Source organism: Pinus tabuliformis, chromosome 7, assembly GCF_031772625.1.
Source record: "Pinus tabuliformis cultivar Carrire ecotype Pingquan chromosome 7, CPIR1, whole genome shotgun sequence".
NCBI classification, from domain to species: Eukaryota; Viridiplantae; Streptophyta; class Pinopsida; order Pinales; family Pinaceae; genus Pinus; species Pinus tabuliformis.
Window position 1 is genome coordinate 253,779,928 of NC_142293.1, and position 21,728 is coordinate 253,801,655.

The following is a 21,728-nucleotide window of genomic DNA, read 5'->3' on the forward strand; positions in this document are numbered from 1 at the left end:
CGGGAGAAAACCACCTGCTGCAATATGTCTCTATCTTCTTTCAAGAAATTCTTTTTACAATGATTTTGTACTGGTGCAGTCCTTTACCAGCACGCAGGCTGCAACCTGCAGAGAGCTACAACTCTCTCTCGTTTTCCAGTCTCTCCTGGAAGGGAGCTACAACCCCCTACTTCTTTTCATGAAGAATCAAATGATCAACAAGTATACAACAGATACAATCCACTACAGATATCAGATCAGTAATTACAGAAATAACCCAGAACACCTTATGAACAGAAATATACAGTCAACAGATCATCTTAAGACAGGGACGCATATTTTCTTTCTGTGACCTGCGACTGGACGCAGTCTACCTTCCACTGTTCTGCGTGCCGACGCACTGTTCCTCTATGCTTTGCTGCGACCGGCGCACCCAGAAACATTATCGCGCCGCGTCTTTTACTTCAGAGACGCACCCAATAACACAGTCGCGCCGCGTCCTTTGCCTCAGAGACGCACCTGAGCCTTTACTGTACTGCGTCCCGGCGCACTTTTCCTTCACTGAACCTGCGTCCCTTCAGATATAAAAGATATGAGGACTTCAGAACCAACCCAAACACTCAGATCCACAGATCTGATCATGCGCCATAGAGATCACAGTCCATTAGAAGATTCGCCTTCATAGATCTGGACTAGATCTCACCAAAAGATATTCAACCAAGATGATGCTTAATCCAAATGAACTCCTTTGCTTTATATAGGCAAGCTTCTCCCCAAAACATGGAACAAAACCACGAGCCGACACCATAGAAACACAAAACCGTCGGCTAGATACCACACAAGAAACCCCCACATGCTTTTCTCTGCCTTGAAATGTGTGCACTGGGCGGACGCACCTCCTGAACGGCTGGCCTGCGTCCCTGGACGCGGGTTCTGTATGGTATACCTGCGGGGACGCACTTGCTGAACATATTTCCTGCGTCCTTCTTGATTTATCACCTGAATGGGTTTGCCATCAAGGACAACACCTGAATCATAATGCCAACAATCTCCCCCTTTGGACTTGATGGCAACCACATAATCTTCAGCTTCATTCTCCCCCTTTGACATCAAGGGCAAAGGGTATGCTCCCCCTATGCTCATGCATCTCCAGATCTGTAACCAGAAATCCATCATGAAGGAGATAGAGACATATTGCAGCTATTTCCAAGATCTCCTTCTCCATAATGCCAACAATGCATTATGTGCTCCCCCTGAGCCTATACCACCAATAGGAAGATGATCAACAGTAAGATGATGCATCAACAACCCCCAGCTTTTGCCTGAGGTATTCAAAAGTGTCCCTGGGCAACGGTTTGGTGAAAATATCAGCAACTTGTTCCTTAGAAGGAACATACTCCAACTTGACCTTCTGTTCAAGTACTTGTTCCCGGAGAAAATGGTACTTGATTGGTATGTGCTTGGTTTTTGAATGCATAACCGGATTCTTTGAGATGCTGATTGCACTTGTGTTGTCACATAAGATAGGGATTGGAGGAGTACAAGTGATTTGATAATCCTGCAAATTCTGCATCATCCAAAGGAGTTGGGTGCAACAAGATGCAGCAGCAACATATTCTGCTTCAGCTGTAGACAAGGCAATTGAACTCTGTTTCTTGCTGAACCAAGAGACCAGTCTGGAACCCATAAAGAACGCACCACCACTTGTGCTTTTCCTGTCATCCACGCTTCCGGCCCAATCTGCATCTGTATAGGCATGAAGAGTAAGATCTGTATCTCTAGGATACCATAAGCCATAATTTTGAGTCCCTTGAAGATATTTGAAAATTCTCTTCACTGCTTGAAGATGAGTCTCCTTCGGATTTGCCTGAAATCTTCCAACTATTCCAACTGCATGCATGATGTCTGGTCGGGTACCTGTCAAATATAGTAAACTTCCAATCATAGATCTGTAGGTTGGTTGATGTACTGCTGCAGATTCATCATTTGCACTGAGACTACATCCTGTGACCATGGGTGTACATACTGGTTTTGCATCTTCCATGCCATATTTCTTCAAAATCTGCTTGAGATACTTGGTTTGAGATAAAAAGATTCCTCCTTCCTTCTGTTGGATTTGCAAACCAAGGAAATATGTCAGTTCTCCTAGCAAGGACATTTCAAATTCTTTCTGCATGACTGAGGCAAAGCTTTGACTCATAGCTTCTTCATTGCTGCCAAAAATAATGTCATCTACATACACAACAAGTATTAGCAATTTGTCATTTTCAACTTTTATATACAGATTGCTATCTGCTGAACCTTTTAAGAAACCTTGTTGATGAAGATATTTGTCCAACCGGTAGTACCAAGCCCTTGGAGCTTGTTTGAGACCATAGAGAGCCTTTTTCAATCGACATACAAGATTTGGATCATTTCCAAGAATGAAACCATCTGGCTGTTCAATGTATACTTCTTCTTCCAGGTCTCCATTCAAAAAGGCTGATTTCACATCCATTTGAAATACTTTGAAGTTCTGAAAACTTGAGAGAGCAAGGAACATTCGGATGGCCTCAAGTCTTGCAACAGGAGCAAAAGTTTCTTCAAAGTCTATTCCTTCTTGCTGCGCATACCCTTTACAGACGAGTCTGGCTTTGTTTCTAATTACTTCTCCATTTTCATTCAATTTATTTTTGAAGACCCATTTTGTTCCAATAACATTCTTATCTTTTGGTCTAGGAACCAGCTCCCAAGTGTTGTTCTTTTCGATTTGCTCAAGTTCTTCATCCATTGCTTTCACCCAACATTCATCTTTGCATGCCTCTTTCACATTTTGTGGTTCGGTGGAGGAAAGTAATGCCAAATAGCTTGAAGCTTCTGCAACTGTTCTTCTAGTTTGTATACCTGCTTCTTTTTGTCCCATGATCTGAGATTCTGGATGGTTCTTCTGAACATATCTGGATGGAGTCTTTTCTTCTATTCTTGTCCGTTCTTCTGCTTCTTCGTGAGGTTCTTCTTGAGATTCTTCTTGAGGTTCTTCTTCTTCATCATTCTGTCTTTGAGGGTAGCTCTCATCTTCTTCGATGTCTTCACGATGTATTTGCCTAGGAATATATCCCTTTTCATCAACCACTACATCAATGCTGTCAACAATTCTGCCAAGTCTTTTATTGTAGCATTTGTATGCTTTGCTATGTGGAGAATAGCCAAGAAGAATGCCTTCATCTGCTCTAGGATCAAGTTTGCCAAGCTGCTCCTCAGTATTCTTGATATAGCATTTGCTCCCAAATATTTTGAAGTGCTTTACCGAAGGAGTTTTACCACTCCAGAGCTCATGAGGGGTTTGAGTGCTGTTCACCCGGACATTTGTCTTGTTGAGAATAATAACCGCAGTATGTGCAGCCTCACCCCAGAAGGTTGCGGGGGTTCCTGATTCATCAAGCATAGCACGAGCCATTTGTTGGATTGTTCTGTTCATTCTTTCAACAACTCCATTTTGCTGAGGCGTTCTAGCTGTAGAGAATTCTCTCCTTATCCCATGTTCATCACAGAAATCGAAAAATTCATTTGAAGTAAATTCCCCACCTCTGTCAGATCTGAGGCACTTAATTTTGTGACCTGATTCATTTTCAGCCAAGGCTTTGAAGGTTTTGAATTTTTCGAATGCTTCATCTTTGTGCTTCATAAGACCTAACCAAACAAACCTGGAGAAATCGTCAATAAATAATATCAAGTATTCCTCTCCTCTAGGTGTTCTTTTTCTGAATGGTCCACATACATCTGTATGTACTAGCTCAAGAGGCATGCTGGCTGATCCTTCTTTCTCTGGAAAGTTAGTTCTGGTTTGTTTTCCAAACTGACATGATCTGCATATGGTGTTGTCAGGAATTTTGATATCTGGAAGATCGCGAACTGCCTGATATTTGCAAGCTTTCCTTATTTGTGAGAAGCTTAGATGTCCCAACCTTCGATGCCATAACCAGTGCTCTTCATTCTTGCTTAGATAGCATTGTTGTTGTCCTTCATCAAATATGTATAGATTATTTGGAGTTCTCTTTCCTTTGAGAACTGTTTTACCTGTATCAAGATCACGAACAAGGCATCCATTTGATCTGAATATAACCTCGGTTCTTTGATCACACATCTGGCTGACACTTAGTAGATTATGCTTCAATCCATCAACAAACAAAACATTTCCAGCCTTAACATCTTCTTTTAAAGGAGCAATACCTTTTCCTTTTATAGTTGCAGGAGTATCATTTCCAAAAGAGACTTTCTTTCCCTTTTCTAAATTAGAATAAGACTCAAGTTTTTCTTTATCACCTGTCATATGCTTCGAACATCCACTGTCAATGTACCATAGATTTTCTTGTCCTTCTGCATAAAATGCTATCCCACATCTTTCTGTTTGAGGTTCCTTTATTCTCCATGTTTTGGCGCCTGAGGCTTGTTCCTTTTTCTGCTCTTGTACCTTTCTTTCCGGAAACCTGCTTCTGCATTCAAAGTCTTTATGTCCAAAATTATTGCAAATAGAACATTCAACTTCATTTTCAAGAGCTGAAAAGTTGTTATAGGTCCTTTTTGTAATCCCTGTCATACTTCTTTGTTTTTGAGCTTCCCTAGTCATGATTGTTTTATACGCAACACATTGAGCTGCTTTGTGACCAAAGTTATGGCAAGAAAAGCATTGTCCATTGAAGAAGCTTCTGCGATTATTGGATCTACCAGCCAACTGATTGTAATTTCTATTTTCATCTATTCTTGAACCAAATTGAGAAGATTTTACCTGTGGCTGGTTGTGGCTTTTGTTCACCCTTAAGCTGGATTGCCCCTGATAGTTTCTGCTTGACATTTGTCCCTGCTTTACCTGATGATCTTCCTTGTGCTCTTGCTCATTTCTTCTTGCTGCATCAAGATAACTTTTTGAAGTGGATGCTTGAGAGGTTTCTCCATTATAGCCCAAACCTGTCTTATTTAGTGGAGACCGCTGCACACTGATAATCTCATCCAAAGTTTCAGATCCTTTGACAAACTTGAGATTAATAGTTTTTGTTTTCTCAATTTCTTTTCTAAGACCAACAATTTCACCTTCTAATTTTTCAAGATGTTTTTCCTTTTCATCAATTTGGAATTGTAGAGTATCAATAATCATGTTCTTTTCTTCTATGCATCTCTTGAGTCTAGTAATTTCATCATAAAGGTTATCCACATCTACAACATCCTCATAATCATCATCTTCAAATGCCATTAACAACCTATATTTATTACCTTGTTCATCTTCATCACTGTTTGATAAGCCATCACTATCTTCATGGGTGTAGTAGCTTTTCTTATTTGCGCTTTGTTTCTTGTTCCATCTAACTGGTTCCTTTCCTTTATCCTTATAAGAGCATTTTGCAGCATAATGACCTACTCTTCCACAAGCAAAGCATTTGAAAGGTAGCTTACCTCTGAACCTTCCAGAACCTCTTTGAAGATTTCTGACAAAATTTGATTCTTCTTCCTCTTCTTCTGGATCATGGCTTGCTTCATAGTAATCTTCTTTGCCTGATGCTTTAAAAGCAGCCTCCCTTCTGTCTGATGGTCCTCCCTTTCTCATTTCATAAGCAGTTAGAATTCCATGTAGCTGAGACATAGTAAGAACACGGAGATTTTCTTTTTCTTCTATTGCAGATACTTTGGATTCAAACTTGGGGGATAATGATCTTAGAATCTTTTGAACTACTAGAGACTCCTTTACTTCTTCACCCAAATTTTTCATACAATTTACAATCTCATCTACCCGAAGAAAATAATTAGCCACACTTTCATCATTATACATCTTGAGAGTCTCATATTGAATTCTGAGAGTTTGAAGTTTGGCTTGTTTTACCTGTTCATCTCCTTCATAGCTTGTGATCATTTTGTCCCATATTTCTTTTGCTGATTTGAAGTGCATTACCTTCATGAATTCTGTTTGGGATATACTTCCTAATAGAGTACTGACTGCTTTTGCATTTGTTTCATACTTCTTTTTCTCAGCTGGATCTGTAGGAGTAGCTGAAGGAAAAGCATAGCCTGTTTCTACAATGTCCCAAACTTCAGTACCAAGAGATTGAAGATATGCAGTAACTCTTACCTTCCAATAATTGAAGTTTGTCCCATCAAAAACTGGTGGCCTGATTGATGCTTCTCTCTCGTAGTTGCTCATGATGAACGATCTACCTTCAAGCGATCAAGCTTTTCTGAAGGACCTGCTCCGATACCAATTGTTGGAAATAATACTGAGAGGGGGGGTGAATCAGTATTATCAAGCAATTTACCAAATCTTCCTTATTTGATCTTTTGAATTATTCTTGCATATCAGTACCATAAAATAATGAGCATGAATAAAGAAAATAGACAATCACACCAAAGAACACAAGATGTAAGGTGGAAACCCAATGCGGGAGAAAACCACCTGCTGCAATATGTCTCTATCTTCTTTCAAGAAATTCTTTTTACAATGATTTTGTACTGGTGCAGTCCTTTACCAGCACGCAGGTTGCAACCTGCAGAGAGCTACAACTCTCTCTCGTTTTCCAGTCTCTCCTGGAAGGGAGCTACAACCCCCTACTTCTTTTCATGAAGAATCAAATGATCAACAAGTATACAATAGATACAATCCACTACAGATATCAGATCAGTAATTACAGAAATAACCCAGAACACCTTATGAACAGAAATATACAGTCAACAGATCATCTTAAGACAGGGACGCATATTTTCTTTCTGTGACCTGCGACTGGACGCAGTCTACCTTCCACTATTCTGCGTGCCGACGCACTGTTCCTCTATGCTTTGCTGCGACCGGCGCACCCAGAAACACTATCGCGCCGCGTCTTTTACTTCAGAGACGCACCCAATAACACAGTCGCGCCACGTCCTTTGCCTCAGAGACGCACCTGAGCCTTTACTGTACTGCGTCCCGACGCACTTTTCCTTCACTGAACCTGCGTCCCTTCAGATATAAAAGATATGAGGACTTCAGAACCAACCCAAACACTCAGATCCACAGATCTGATCATGCGCCATAGAGATCACAGTCCATTAGAAGATTCGCCTTCATAGATCTGGACTAGATCTCACCAAAAGATATTCAACCAAGATGATGCTTAATCCAAATGAACTCCTTTGCTTTATATAGGCAAGCTTCTCCCCAAAACATGGAACAAAACCACGAGCCGACACCATAGAAACACAAAACCGTCGGCTAGATACCACACAAGAAACCCCCACATGCTTTTCTCTGCCTTGAAATGTGTGCACTGGGCGGACGCACCTCCTGAACGGCTGGCCTGCGTCCCTGGACGCGGGTTCTGTATGGTATACCTGCGGGGACGCACTTGCTGAACATATTTCCTGCGTCCTTCTTGATTTATCACCTGAATGGGTTTGCCATCAAGGACAACACCTGAATCATAATGCCAACATAATTATTCATTTATGTAATGTAAAGGAGGTTGCCCCCTAGAAGAGGCTGAATTCTAAGGCGTTGGTCTATCTTTTCTATCTTTTCTTGAGCTGGTTTCATAACATTTGGTGTCAGAGCTTTGGATTCTAGGGTTTCACTGCTCCAAACAGGTCATCGTGGAATTTTCGCTATAAATTTTTTTCTGTGACGTTTCAGAAGTCTAAAAAAAAACCCATTTGAGAAGAAATCGCGCTGAACCTTGGGTCTCAATTTCAGAGCTTTTCATGCTATATTTGTGGAGATATGATCTGAGGAAGTTGGTCTTTTTGCAGACTCCTGAATTACATTCAAAACCGGTGACCTGGGGAAAATCGTCACAACCTTCTCTCTGGGGATTGGAGTGAAATTTCATAAGAAGGTATAGAAAGAGGACGGACTGTAGTTTCTTGTATGCATGTTTTAGATCCAAAGGTTGAAACAGTGACTTGTGGCATGTCGTACAAGTTCACTCTACTGAACTAGTCTATAAGAAATTCACTGTGGGAGATTTCACATAACTCTTCCTTGGAGAATTCAATTTGGGTCAGACTTGTGGCATTGGAAAGAGGACACAGAGGGATACTACAAGTCAAAAATTCAGAACTGGATAATCAGAAAGTACAAAGATACATCAGAGGCAATATCAACCTCCTACAAAGTGAAAAAAGGTGTGTAGTTTTTCTTAAATTTTTGCTTAAGCTTGGTTTGAAAATTTATTTTGAAGGAATTCAAAGGGCATAGTAGAGCATTATTATCGGTAACTCATGCCTCGAGGAAAGAAAATGCAAACACCTAGTAAGGAACCTGGAAGCTCTAGCATGACTCATGAAGAAGAGGAAGAAATGCAACATGATATATCAAAATTACAAGACCAAGTGCAACAACTGTCCCTTGCACAAAAGGAACAGAATCTAAGATGGATGGTTTAAAGAAAGATGTAGAAGCTAAGATGGATGGTTTAAAGAAAGGTGTAGAAGCTAAGATGGACTATTTAAAGAAAGGCGCAGAAGCTAAGATGATTGACGTGGAAGCTAAGATGGATGATTTGAAGATAGATTTGAAGACAGACATGGACGAATTGAAGATAAATATGAATAAGTTGCTACAAGAAATGGTCCCTAAGGGTGAAAGGGTACTGAAGGAAACTCATGATGAGAACAAAAGAAATGTTAATCATGATTCCATAGACGCTAATGTTGGATCAAAGACTCACCATATTCCAAAAATTGATATGAAGACGTTTGATGGCAAGGATCCTGCCACATGGATATTACAGATGGAGTAATTCTTCGATCTCAATAATGTGCAAAACACACAAAAGGTACATATGGCAACTTTATATTTGGAACCAAATCAGTTTGTATGGTATCAATGGCTTTGCTCTCGTAAACCATTTATCACTTGGGCAATTTTTACGAAAGAATTGGTAGCACATTATGAGGATAGAAAAAGCAACACTTTTTTTAGCCAATTGATAAGTCTCAAACAAAAGGGTTCAATAATGGAGCACATTGAGGAGTTCCAAAAATTGAACATAAGGGTAAAAGATATTCCAGAGGAGCATAGGATTGATGTGTTCATAGGATCTTTAAAGGATAACCTCATCTTGGCACATAATAGAATGAAACAACAGGCAGATCAACATCGCAGTGAAAAATGTTTTGATGTAGGTGATTGGGTATTCCTATGGCTACAACCATATAAGCAAATGTCCCTCAAGCAAGCTAAGAAGGATAATAAATTATCACCAAAGTATTATGGTCCATACAAGGTGTTGCAAAAGATTGGTACTATGGCATACAAATTGGAGCTTCCTGCAGCTTCTCGATTTCACCCAGTTTTCCATGTTTCATGTTTAAAGAAGGTTATAGGTGACAAGCTCCCAGTTCAAACAATATTTCCAAAACTTGACGAGGAAGGAGAAATTATAGTGGAACTGAAAGCAGTCACAGAAACAAGAACTCCACAACTACGAAATCGATCAATTTCAGAGTATCTTATCAAGTGGAAGAACTTATCCGTTGAAGATTCCACATGGGAGGATGAGAATTTTATGCAGAAGTATCCAGAACTACTCAAGCGTTGAGGACAACACTTTTCTGAAGGAGAGGGGCATGTTGGGTCCCTATAATGCTAGTGATTACCCCATTACTATTGTAGTTATACCCCTTATTAATATTGTGGTGCCCCTATTGCCCCCATATTGTTATTACTGTGCCCCATAGAATCCCTCTATTGTTATTTTTATGGCTTTATATTATTATTGTTAGGTCGGCTGGATTATATTGTGACTCCTTAGACTCCTATATATAGAAAGAAGGTTTTGTAATTTGAATCATCCAATAATTGTTCATTTATGTAATGTAAAGGAGGCTGCCCCCTTGAAGAGGTTGAATTCTAAGGTGTTGATCTATCTTTTCTTGAGTTGGTTTCATAACACATTTCATTATGAGTTGGTAAATGAAAATAGAAAAAAAATCTAGTTAACTAATTTGTAATAAGAAATGTAATGAAGTCTTACTTGTACTCATAACTTACTAATGAAATTAGAAAAAATATTTTTTTTTATTAGTTGATGGACAAAAGATATTAGACTCTATTTATATTTGATTCCATAGAGTATAGTGAGGTGTGATCAAACCCCATATGGGGGAGATGGCATTAATTGGTGTTTCATTATTTGCAAAATATTTCTAACCATATTGATTAGATAGGGGATTTATTGGAGGTTTATAACCATCCATGAAAGATCACCAAATATTATAAACAAGAGACATTAGATAAGTCATCATCCTTAGTCTCCATAAGGAATAATTTGTTCCATTTAATAGTGGAGTTCTTTTATTAAAATAACCTTCATAACTCGCCATGGTCGCTCTAAGATCTTCGTTCTAATGGTTAGGTTGCTTTCAAAGGAGTTGAATATAATACCAATTATTGGACACACTTGTACTAATGGAGGGGTTTGAATCAATAGAATAAAATTTATTAACGATTTAAACATTCATGAATCATAATAAAATAATATCAGATATATAACATAGGATGTAAATGAAAACATCATTATAACAATTATTTGCAGGAATCAAAGTAGTAATATGATATTTGCATGAACCAACCTACTATTACAAAAGAGTTACGCAGAAAAATAATAGAGGCCCCAATCCCCTCATCTTAAAGAATTTTTAAGACCCAACATACATGAGAGACCAACCGATAGGAGACACCAATCCTCTTTTTCTACGAAATTTGTAGGAACCAACTTACAAAAGACACTAATCTCACTTACTACTAGATTGATAGGCACTGACATACTAGTGACATCAATCCCCACATTCATGATAAAACATATTGATATCAAATTATCTATTTAGGATATGGATATATATTTTTCATTACCATTTTTTACAACTATCATTAACATCATTTCCGAACCATTTAATAAATTAGTAACTTGGTGTGATTACCGTATGTTTAGATATATTTTCTTGTTACTTCACAACATATTTGAACAATAGAGGATATGATTTCCTTTACTTTACCTCATATTTGGTGTCAAGAACCAACTCTTATGAAAATGTAATTGTTGAATAATATTACCGAGGGTGAACCTAAATTTTAGATTGATAGCGAGGTAACAAAGAAATAGTTTAAAATCATTAGTGAAGGGAACTAATAAAAAAGGAACTTTGTTTTAGTCCATATGACTAGAAATATTTCCTTTAGACACTAGCAAATGATTTTTCAAATGATCGTTTGATCCACCAATATATAGGATATTTGATGGAACTAGGAAGGGTTTCCCTATTGTCTCCCAATACCTAGGATACTCTAACCCATAAGCACAATTCTTCGTTGTAGAATCCAACTCTGGAAATTCCAAAACTTTGTTCAAAATATACAGTCAAAAGGGATATATATATATGGCTTCAAAAAGTCCCATGACAGGGCCTCCTCTCATCCTTCCAACATTTTTCTCACCTCACCCAACCTGCAAGGGATTCAACTTATCAATGGAACATCATGCTAGCGAAAACAGGCTTCCAAAAACTCAGAGGAAGCCTTGAAAACTCCTTGTTGTAGGTGCTGCAAAATATTTTCACAACACTGTAAAAATCTTGTAGGCACTATGAAATATCTTTGTAATGCCTTAAAACTTGTAATTTCACATTCCATGGAAGTTGAAACAACTTTCTCCTCTACAAGGTTGATTCTCCATGTTCTTGGCTTGCTCCTTAACATTTCACACAACTTCGCACACATTTCTCATGGCGATTTACCTCTAACTCACACTTACCAAATCTTCAAGGTTTTTGATAGCACTCACACAACAGGGTGCTTGGGTTCTCTAGGAAAATGCTCTAATTGTTGTGCATTCCAAGCAATCCCTACTTCAGTAGACATGAATAATAGGACATATGGATAAATCCTCATTGTTTTGGAACATGACACAAAATGGCTTGACTACGCTCTAGCGGGGGTACATTGTTTCTCTTGTTGGATTCATATCACAAAATGCATGTCCACACTCATCTCCATAACACATAAAAACTATCCATGTGATCTCCTAAATGCATAAACACTTCCCTTCTCTAGCCTTAAGATGACACAATAGGAACCAATACAAAAATGGACACCACACCATGATGGAGGCTTCAATTTCACAAGTTCTTAACATAACGAATTAATAACACACACATAGCCAACTACATTGTGGGGACTAATTTTAGACAGGAAACCAATATCCCAACTTACTATGCTAATAGTGGCTATACTCACCAATAAACTCATAATCACACATATTAATTGCTTCTGTAACCAATGGAACAACCATATGAAGCTACAACTTCATATGCACCAGTAAATACATATTTAGTGCCAAAATACATTTAAACTGGCACATATCGATTGTATATAAAAGCATAAAACCATGACATTTCTCGACACATTTCGATTCTTCACAAGTGCAGAAAAGAACCTCATTAATAATGGACAGATAGAGGAAAATACGCACACAGAGGCATATAAACATATTTTCTCATTAATCAAATTTTGCATACATTAAGCTAGTCAGAATAAACATTGTGGGCATGTGCATCCTAGGCCCTCAACCTCTTCATCTCCACCTAGCACTGGAGCTTCTCCTCTCTACCTTTGTTTCACTTCTGCCTATGTTGAACCTTGTCTTCTCAAAAACTCTTCCTCTCTATAAAGAAAGCTACATGAGTAGCCAAGAGTCAAAAGTGATGGTTAATTTCCCCTTCTCACAAAATATAGAAAACTAAAATTAAATTCATATTAGGAGAATATTTCATCCATCCTATTCTAAAACAAATTCTCTTCCTAATGTAAATATCTAGAAAAACATTTAAATTTCTCTCCTAGAATCATCATGTGACCATCCAATCACATTAGCAAGCTTTGGTTAAGTCTTCATCAAACTTTGTGCTCCATCTATGCACATGCATCATAATCCCAAGGTACACAAACTATATGACCTCATGGTCATATGTATGTGGTCCTCTTGTGACAAATTCAACTCGTGAGTTGCAATATGCCTTTGTAGTAACAAGTGTCCACCTTTCTAGACGATACCTCACAAAACATTCTCTTGAGTTTTTTCATTTGGCATCTTCCTAGTTCTCTTCTCCAGAACCCTACAAGCACTCCTTTCTCTGGGATGCTATAAAGCTCATCACCTTCCTCTATTGTCATGTGCATAGCGAAAGAAAATCTCTCACAATTTCCTTAACTAAACTTGTACATTATTCTACTCTTTCCACTACAATCTTTGAACATTTATTGTTGCCAAATCGTCTAGACTTGCCAAAACTTTCCTCACAATATTTTATAGGGAAAATCCAACACCCCCCATTATTTCAAATAATGGGGATCCTTTACATTAATTTTTTTCTAAACACCTTTATATGATTTTCATTAAGTCAATTATCCTAAAATTTTTCCATCTTTTACATTTGTCAGATTTCTATTTTGATTATTTCATTGAATTTGACTTTTCACTAGCTTTCCATTGATACATGTTTTGTCTGAATTGGTTAATTGGTTTGTAAATGCCACTCCTTCAAAGTTTGATCATTTTTGTCGCCAAGGGTAAAAAAAAATTTATATAATGTATAATATTTCAATTTTTGTAACTAATTAAGTTCAATAATCATTCATTGTAAATATTAACTTTTAGGTAATTTTTACTATTTTTTTCATTTTTTAACTTACAGTCCTACAAAACAACTCAGCTAAATTGTAAGACAATTGAGAAACGCATTTCTCATCTCGGTTATTTACTACAATTTATTATTTTAAAATAAATTTCTAAGCCCAAAATCTCAAAATTGCAAACTGGTTGTAGTTCAAACTGTAGAATATTTAATTCCATGTGAACCCCACTCCACATGATCTCTTTTCTTCCTAAATCCCAATTCGAAAGGATTGAAATAAAAATCCAATAAAAAATGCGATGTGATATTACGATATCACATATAGCAATTTTATTAAGCACCTCGTTTAAATCTTGTGATTCACGATTTAAAATTTATGCGATGTGTTTAGAATTTTTAACATAAGGTTTTGTTTCAAAGTTATAAATCGCGAACACTATGATCTCACTCGCCCTCCACCTCACTCCTTATTCCTCCACCTCACTCACCCTCACGTCATACACCCTCCACTCACCTCATCCACCTCATCCCTCCATTAACACTCCTCCTCTCCTCCATTTAACATTCCCTCTCGTGTAGTTTGAGTTTGAAATAAATTGGATTAATGTAATTTTATAATATATTTTCTATTATATAATATTATAATATATATTATCTTTTAATTATAATATTTTATTATAATTTTAATATAATTTAAATTATAATATTAATATAATATAACAATATTTTTATTAATTACTAAATCTCTTTTGTAACTAATTTAATCTTGTTAATAATTCATTTGTAACTAACTAATTAGTTTATAATTATAATTAATTAATACTAATTAAAAGATAACTGAATTTTAATTTAGGATTAGATTGTAACAAAAAAAAATATTATTCTTCGCCTAGGCAAAAGAATTTCCAGAATTTGGGTAGTTTTTACTCATCAACATTGGAGGCTCATAAATTAATTTTTACTTAGCCAAATAAGGCCTGCAATAGCTCATTGGATCGATAAAATCATAGAGCACATTTCTGAAGTGGTTGCAAGACCAGATTTGATCATTTAATTGGCCTTAAAGTCAACATAATATCAAGCTCCGAATTTTTAAACAAAATCAATTTTTTGAGTTTTATTTTTTGCATTCTCATTTGCCCACAACCTCTACTGAGTGCAGACCCATTCATATATGTTCTCCTTGACGAGTTATATCCTCACAGGAATCAATAGAAAACTCATATTTCCTTTTCATTTAATTATATAATTAAGTTTGTATTGTATATGTTTTAATTCCAGATTTGGTATTTTGTTTTGATTTTGCATTTTAATTTAATTTTGGATTTGGTTTTTATAGGGAAACAATTGAAGAGATGAGAAGAAGGAGATCTCAGTCAATGAGAATGGTACAGCGAGAGAAGAATGAGATTTGTCCTAATGATAATTGATGGAGCAGAACTACTCTTCAACAAATTTCTTGTTGAGAATTCTTTTTGTAAAAATTATAAATAGTAGATTATAGAATGTAGTAGGGGCTTCTCTTCTATGCAAGTTTTGAATTCTTAAAGCACTATTGTAATGAGGATTTAGAGTTGTAGATCAGAGGAGAAAAAATCTCAGATCTAGGGATTATTGAGGATTTTTCTTTTTCATTCTGAATTATGTATGATGAATAGAGCTTGCCCTATTGCAACTCTTGTTTTAAAAGAAGAGGTTCAAAGCATTGTAAAGAACTGTTGGAGACTAGAGCCAGAGAAACAGATTCAATAAATTGCTATTTATACTACTATTTTTTAAATAGTGGTTGCATTTTATGATGAAAAAATTGTGACATTTTATTCATATTTGTGCACCATTATCAATATGATTAATTTGTCTTAATTATATGTTATTATTTATCTCTACTCTTGTGGGTTTTAATTTTGATTTTTGAGAAACTATTTACTCATAAATATGTCTTTTAATATTGATGTAAAAACAATAATATTCTATGAACTATTTCCTTATATTATTGTTTGATTATTAAAATTATTGATTTAGCAATCAATATCATTTTGTGAACTACTTCCTAGATGTTGTTGATTGATTATCTCAGTTAATAGGTCTCTGAGCATAATGTGTTTTGGTATTTTTAATGTTAGTTAATTGAACTACTTCTTTAGCTTGATATTCATTATAACCTAGACATATTTAAATCCATTCATTTAAATATCTTTCTCCTGGTATGGTTAGATCTATATCTTCCTAATTGAGATAGGCTCAAGAATCATTTCCTTTTGCTTGTATTTTAGGATAATTTAGCATTCATACTTAATTCTATATTTCTAGAAGTCCTCTTCCCAAAGAGGCAAACTTTAGTTGTGGCTTGACTAAGCACCAGATCAGCTTAAGGATAACTTTCTTTCTTGATCGACAAGAGGGTTGATTTGATGTCTCTTCTCTATTGGTAGAGGAAATTTATACTTTAAGCCATTGGAGATAGAGAAATGGTAATTGGACCTAGTTAAATTGGTCACAACCACCACTTCAATGGAGAAGGAGTTGTTTTAAGGTCTGAACTGGGTGGTCTCCGTTATATTATTGTAGGAAAAGAATTTCAAGCCTTCAACATTTTTGGTGCTAATAAGGAGCCCCTGAAGACTTGTTGTCTATTGGAGTCTTTGTATTCTAACATTTTATTTTTATTACAATGACTCGTCTTAAACATCCAATTTGGAGTTGTATTTATGGAAGTACATCTACTAATACTCCACCAAAAGTAGTAAAAGTCTTCTCTTAGGTAAATTTTAATGGTAAGAGGAGTACTTTTTCATTTCATCATGCTTTATAATTCACTCAAAAAATTTCAAATCCTACTTTTCAAGGAATTGATGAAGGTATTTTATGCAGGATTTTTACTCTTTCATTCTCAGGAAAAGCCAGAAGATGGTGTCAGTCTCTTCTAGTTGCTTCTATTCACAATTGGGATGAATTATGACAATTTTCCTTTGTAAATTTGATGGATATGCCTAGGAATAGGTATGTGACAATTTTCAAGATTTACAAAGGTTCGCAAAAGAATCTTTTATTGATTTTTCCATTCGATTTCATTTAAATTCCTTGAGATTTAAAATTAAAGATAAACCTTTAAAAGAGGAAATATTAGATGGGTTTGAATATATTTACTCTGCTCCTCCCATTTATAATCCATGTGGAATTATTACAAGCTTTGATCAATCCTCTTCAAATTTAATTAACATAATTGAAGATTCCAACATAGAGGTGTATACCAATCATGATGAAGTGGCCTCATCCATGTATGATAAAATTTTTAATTTAGTATAAACTCTTACTGTATTAATGATAATCATGTTAATGAACCATCATCGCAAATATTTCAAGAATTTTCTATTCAATTACAAGAAGATAGTCACAAAAATCTTGGATAAAATACCACTTTGAAATCTAAAAAATCACTATCTAGTAAATTCATAAAATCCAAGCATAAATCACTAAATACAAGCATAAATTCAAGTTTTAAATAATATGCAGTCTGCTATGTTAACTTTCAGAAATTTCTCTAGAGGTTATTAGAAGAAATAAAATGACCGAGGTAACCACAAACCAACTTTGGAGCATAGGCTCTAGCCAACCTAGGATCAGAGAGGGCTCTCTCTATATGATTTAGATTTGTTTGCTTGGATTTTAGGCTAGTTATGAATGTTCTGGGGGCTTTTTATTTGCATTCAAGATTGGATGCTGGGATTCTCAAAACATATGGATAGAATGATGTCTTTAGACCATTTGGCTATGGAGTCAATAGAAGGGCCGCAGAACTTGATCAACTCACTAAAGGGAACGTTCAAAGGGAAAGCTAGCAGAGTAAAGTGCAGGTCTTTGGAAAAGGGGTTGAAATGGTTTTAATAAGGGTGAGAGAGAAATTAAGGGTTCTCAAACTGAGATATGAAATAGGAATAGAGGGTAATCAAAAGCAAAGGGCAATTAAGAATCCCTTGATCTAGATTAGCAGGAAACAACCTAAACTAAGGAGCAACTAAGAATTCCTTAACTTAGATATCAGTTGAAAACATTTATATGCATAACTGTTAAAACATAGTGTAATTAAACAAATTCTAAGATATTGTTCCATTTATAGCGTTCAAATTCAAAAATACATTAAAGATTGTGGAAAAACTTTAACAAAGATAATGATAACAAGTGAAAATACTTGTCTACACTTCACTCAACACATGAATCCTATGAAATATCTTGTCTTTATTCATCAATTCAGCTTGCTGACTCAGCTAATGATACAATAGCTTTACATTATTTTTGATCAAAATTTTGTAGAAATGTCGAAGAATCCACCCCTACATACTTCGAGTTGTGAAGTATTTAGACAAAAAACTATTACAAAAATCTCAAACTAACCTGAGATTTAATCTAGAAAATAAAAATGTCTTCTTGCAAGAAGATAGAGATGGCTATTAAACTGCTTCATGGTGTCCCATTTATTTTGGTACTGCCAGCCTTTATGGTTTGATTTTAGCCCTTTATGTTGCTTTGTTTTTCGATCTTTTACGCTGGAAGGTTCATTTACTTTTAGATTTTATCTCATACACTTTTACACTGATGCACTTTAACTTTGCTGACATGTCTTCATATTTTCACCTAGTTGTTTTAGTTTTACTATACACTAACTATTTTACTGCATATTTCTCACAGTAAATCAGGCAATTTCTCCTAGGTATCAACATTAGGTAATTGGATCTTCAGCATCCTTCTATATATTTCATCTGCCTCAGTGTATGTACTTGGAAAAAGTAGGCTTATCGATGACCAAGTGTTTTACCTTATGCTGGAGGTAAAACAAGTTTTCAAATGTTTGATAAAGTACTTTACCTATTGCCAATGCCTTTATTGATGATGTACTAACCTGTTCTTTTTCTAGCTCTCTGATTTTGCTCTTATAGTCTTGTTGTGTCATGAGCTTGCCATTTATTACTAAGGGACTGGGTAACCCTTTTTCTCTCAAAATTTGAAATTTTGGCTTAAATCTATCAACGGATACCTACATATTTTGACACTTGTCCTCCAAGTTTAACATTAAGTTTCCCCTGGAGAGGAATTTTCTCACTTCCAAAATTGTTTCAGTTCTGTCCTCAATTTCCAATTCCTGAAGATCATATCTATTTTTATTGTTAAGGAATTGGATGATTCTGGTGGCATCTTCGGGCATCTCTCCTAATTCTTCCTTTACCCTTTGGATGGCCTGTGTGGCCATCTTTATTAAGTCTATCTGCTTAAAAATTACTTGAATAGATGGCCAAATGGGTAAAATCATGCTAATGTGTCTCATTATATGGCAAAAGCAAAAAAGTACTCAAATGAAAAAAGATAAAAAAAAAAAATGAATATAAAAATATCAATTAAATGAGTTGAGTTTCATACTTGTTAATTATAAAAAAAATAAATGCTAAATTTGTAACAAAGCTAATTGACAATAAATTTTGGTAAAAAGCTATAGTGAACCTATTTAATGGGTTCAAAATATATAAATAATGTTATAAAAAGTAAATACTAAATTTGTAAATAAGTCAACTGATAGTAAATATTGGTAAAAACTATGGTTAATCACTCACAAAATATAAATAACCTTTTTAAATATGCAGGTTTAAATATGTAAAGTTAAATGAAATGCTAAAACTTTTTAAAAATATATATAAAAATAGAATTATAATTTCTAAACAAATAATTTTATATATTATATTTTGAATAATACAAAATATGTTATTCTAATCATATTTAAAAAATTTATTATAAAAAAATTAAAACATATTTTAAAAAATTTCAAAAACTAATTTTAACATTTTGTTATATGTTATTTTCAAATTTCTATTAAAAATAATTGATTTTATAAACTTGAAAGGATAGTTTCTTGGGTCGCGGTTTTGTATATACAAAAAGATTATCATTTTTACTAGTATTTTAAAAATAATTAAAAAAATATGTTTATTTTTTATTTTTAAATTTTTTTAGCAACCTTAGAATGTTTACAACACATCTCTTATAGAAATTGGAATTAAAAAACATCAATCAATAGAGAAATGGGGGGTCGCAGTTTTGTCACTACTTAAAAATTTATGTAAAATATTAATGAATATATTTTGAAGAAAATGAATAAATTAGATAAAAATATATATATATATTAAATTTTAGAAAAAATATGACATGAAATTTAATTTAAATTGACATGTTTTGTCTTCTTTTACCACCACCTAATTCTTGATGATTTTGTAAATTTAAGAGTAAACATTCCAACTCCATTTATTTTTATAAAACTTCTTTGCCACAAAAAGGGAAAAAGTGATACACATTAACATGCTTTTACCCAAATATCATTGACAGAGTCAATGATATTGGCCCATAGTAGTTCCTTGGCTTGCCCAAGGGGTTTTTTCAGTGTTAGGTCCTTCTCCACAGATTTTAATCTCTCATTCATTTTCGAAGCTTTTTGCACTTCTTCTTTGTGCATGATTTTGGCAATATTGTAATCAGTTTCCAAGCTTCTCACCTTTTCTTTTAGGTTGTTCATTTTTGTAGCCTGTATGGAAATTTTCTCCATAGCTCTAACCAACTTTGCTACTTCTTCACCTGATGAACCTGCTGCTGATGTAGAGTCTGTTGAAACTGGTTGTGTTGTGGCTATAGGAGCTATGAGAGCCAATGAGGCTACTAATGTAGAAGGAACAAATGTTGATACTATTGGGATGACATTTATAGAGGTAGTGGAAAAATCACTTTGCTTCAATTGAATTAAAGTGTCCAATTCCTTCTCTGCTTCCCTTAACTGATCATTTAATTTTTGGACTAAGTCCGTTAATTCTTCATGCCTAGTTTGATTTTCCAAAAATTCCTATGTTTGGGGATGCTGCAGATGAGGTACCTTCAATTGTTTTTTAAGTGCTGCAATGTCATCATTCTTCTTTTTTATTATCTTTTCAGTGGACTTGATGCCTTTGGGATCATGCCCCAATTCAATCCATGGGATCAGTTGTTCAGTGGACTTGATGTCTTTAGGATCATGGGGAGTAGTGATAGGTGTGACATGCATGGCGACAGGGGTAGCCATAATTCAGTTCTTGTGGATTTGAATTTGGCAGTGTAGGGTTGTATTTGAAGGCAATTTGGAAATTTTGAGAAGGGCTTGCGTATGTGGTGTTAACTTGAAAGTATTTTTCAATTAATTTTACTTAATTAAAGCACTTTAAGAGTGAACGTTTTAAAATTTTGAAAGGGCATCTGGTAATTCATTCACAAATACCTAGAGTTTAGGTGAATTGACTTCAAACTGGTGTCCTGGACGATGACAGATGGTTGGAAGGGATCTCAGAGCTTTGAAGGTGGTCTACACAACTTCTTTGAGGACTAAAATGGGTTTAACTGGTAATTTTCAAGTTTGCAGGTGTTGCACTTGGTTGCAGAGGTTTTCAAAGAGCTTGACGAAAAGAAGATGAAAAAGGGTTTCTCGACCTTTTTATTAAGCAACGGTCACTTTTTGGCAGGAAATTTTATGAATGAATACTACATGGTTTATCGGGTTGTTCGGGAAGGTAGTTTCTGAGGCCATCACACGACCTTTATGAAGTGGTATTTCAGAGGGGCCACCCGATCTACCTCCGCACTTAACACGTAGCATATGGGGTTCAGGGCAAAACTGCTTTATCGGATGGGTAATGGTCGGGTGTCGGGTGGATCTGATATGGATATGGACTGTCAAATGTGGGGATTATGATTGAATGGTAGTCGGGTGAAGAAGGTGCACAGATGAAATGAACTGAGGTGTTGGGTGGGGCTAGGGCTTTAATCCTCGACAGTTTGGGATTTACTCAAAGTTAGTGAGGGGATTAATTGATCGGGCGGGTTTAATGACAGGATTAACTCAACATTACCAAAACTGGTAAGTTAAGCAAATTTTTTCAGGGGTATGAAGTAGGGGGTCAACTTTATTTTATAATTAAACTAAGTGTTGTGATATTTATATAGGGGATTTAATTAATATACAAGAAAAGGTATATCGGGATTAACATAATTATATCAAAAATTAATATGGAATATGTTAAGCGGAGTGGATATACCCCTATGTAAAAGGTAATGTTTTG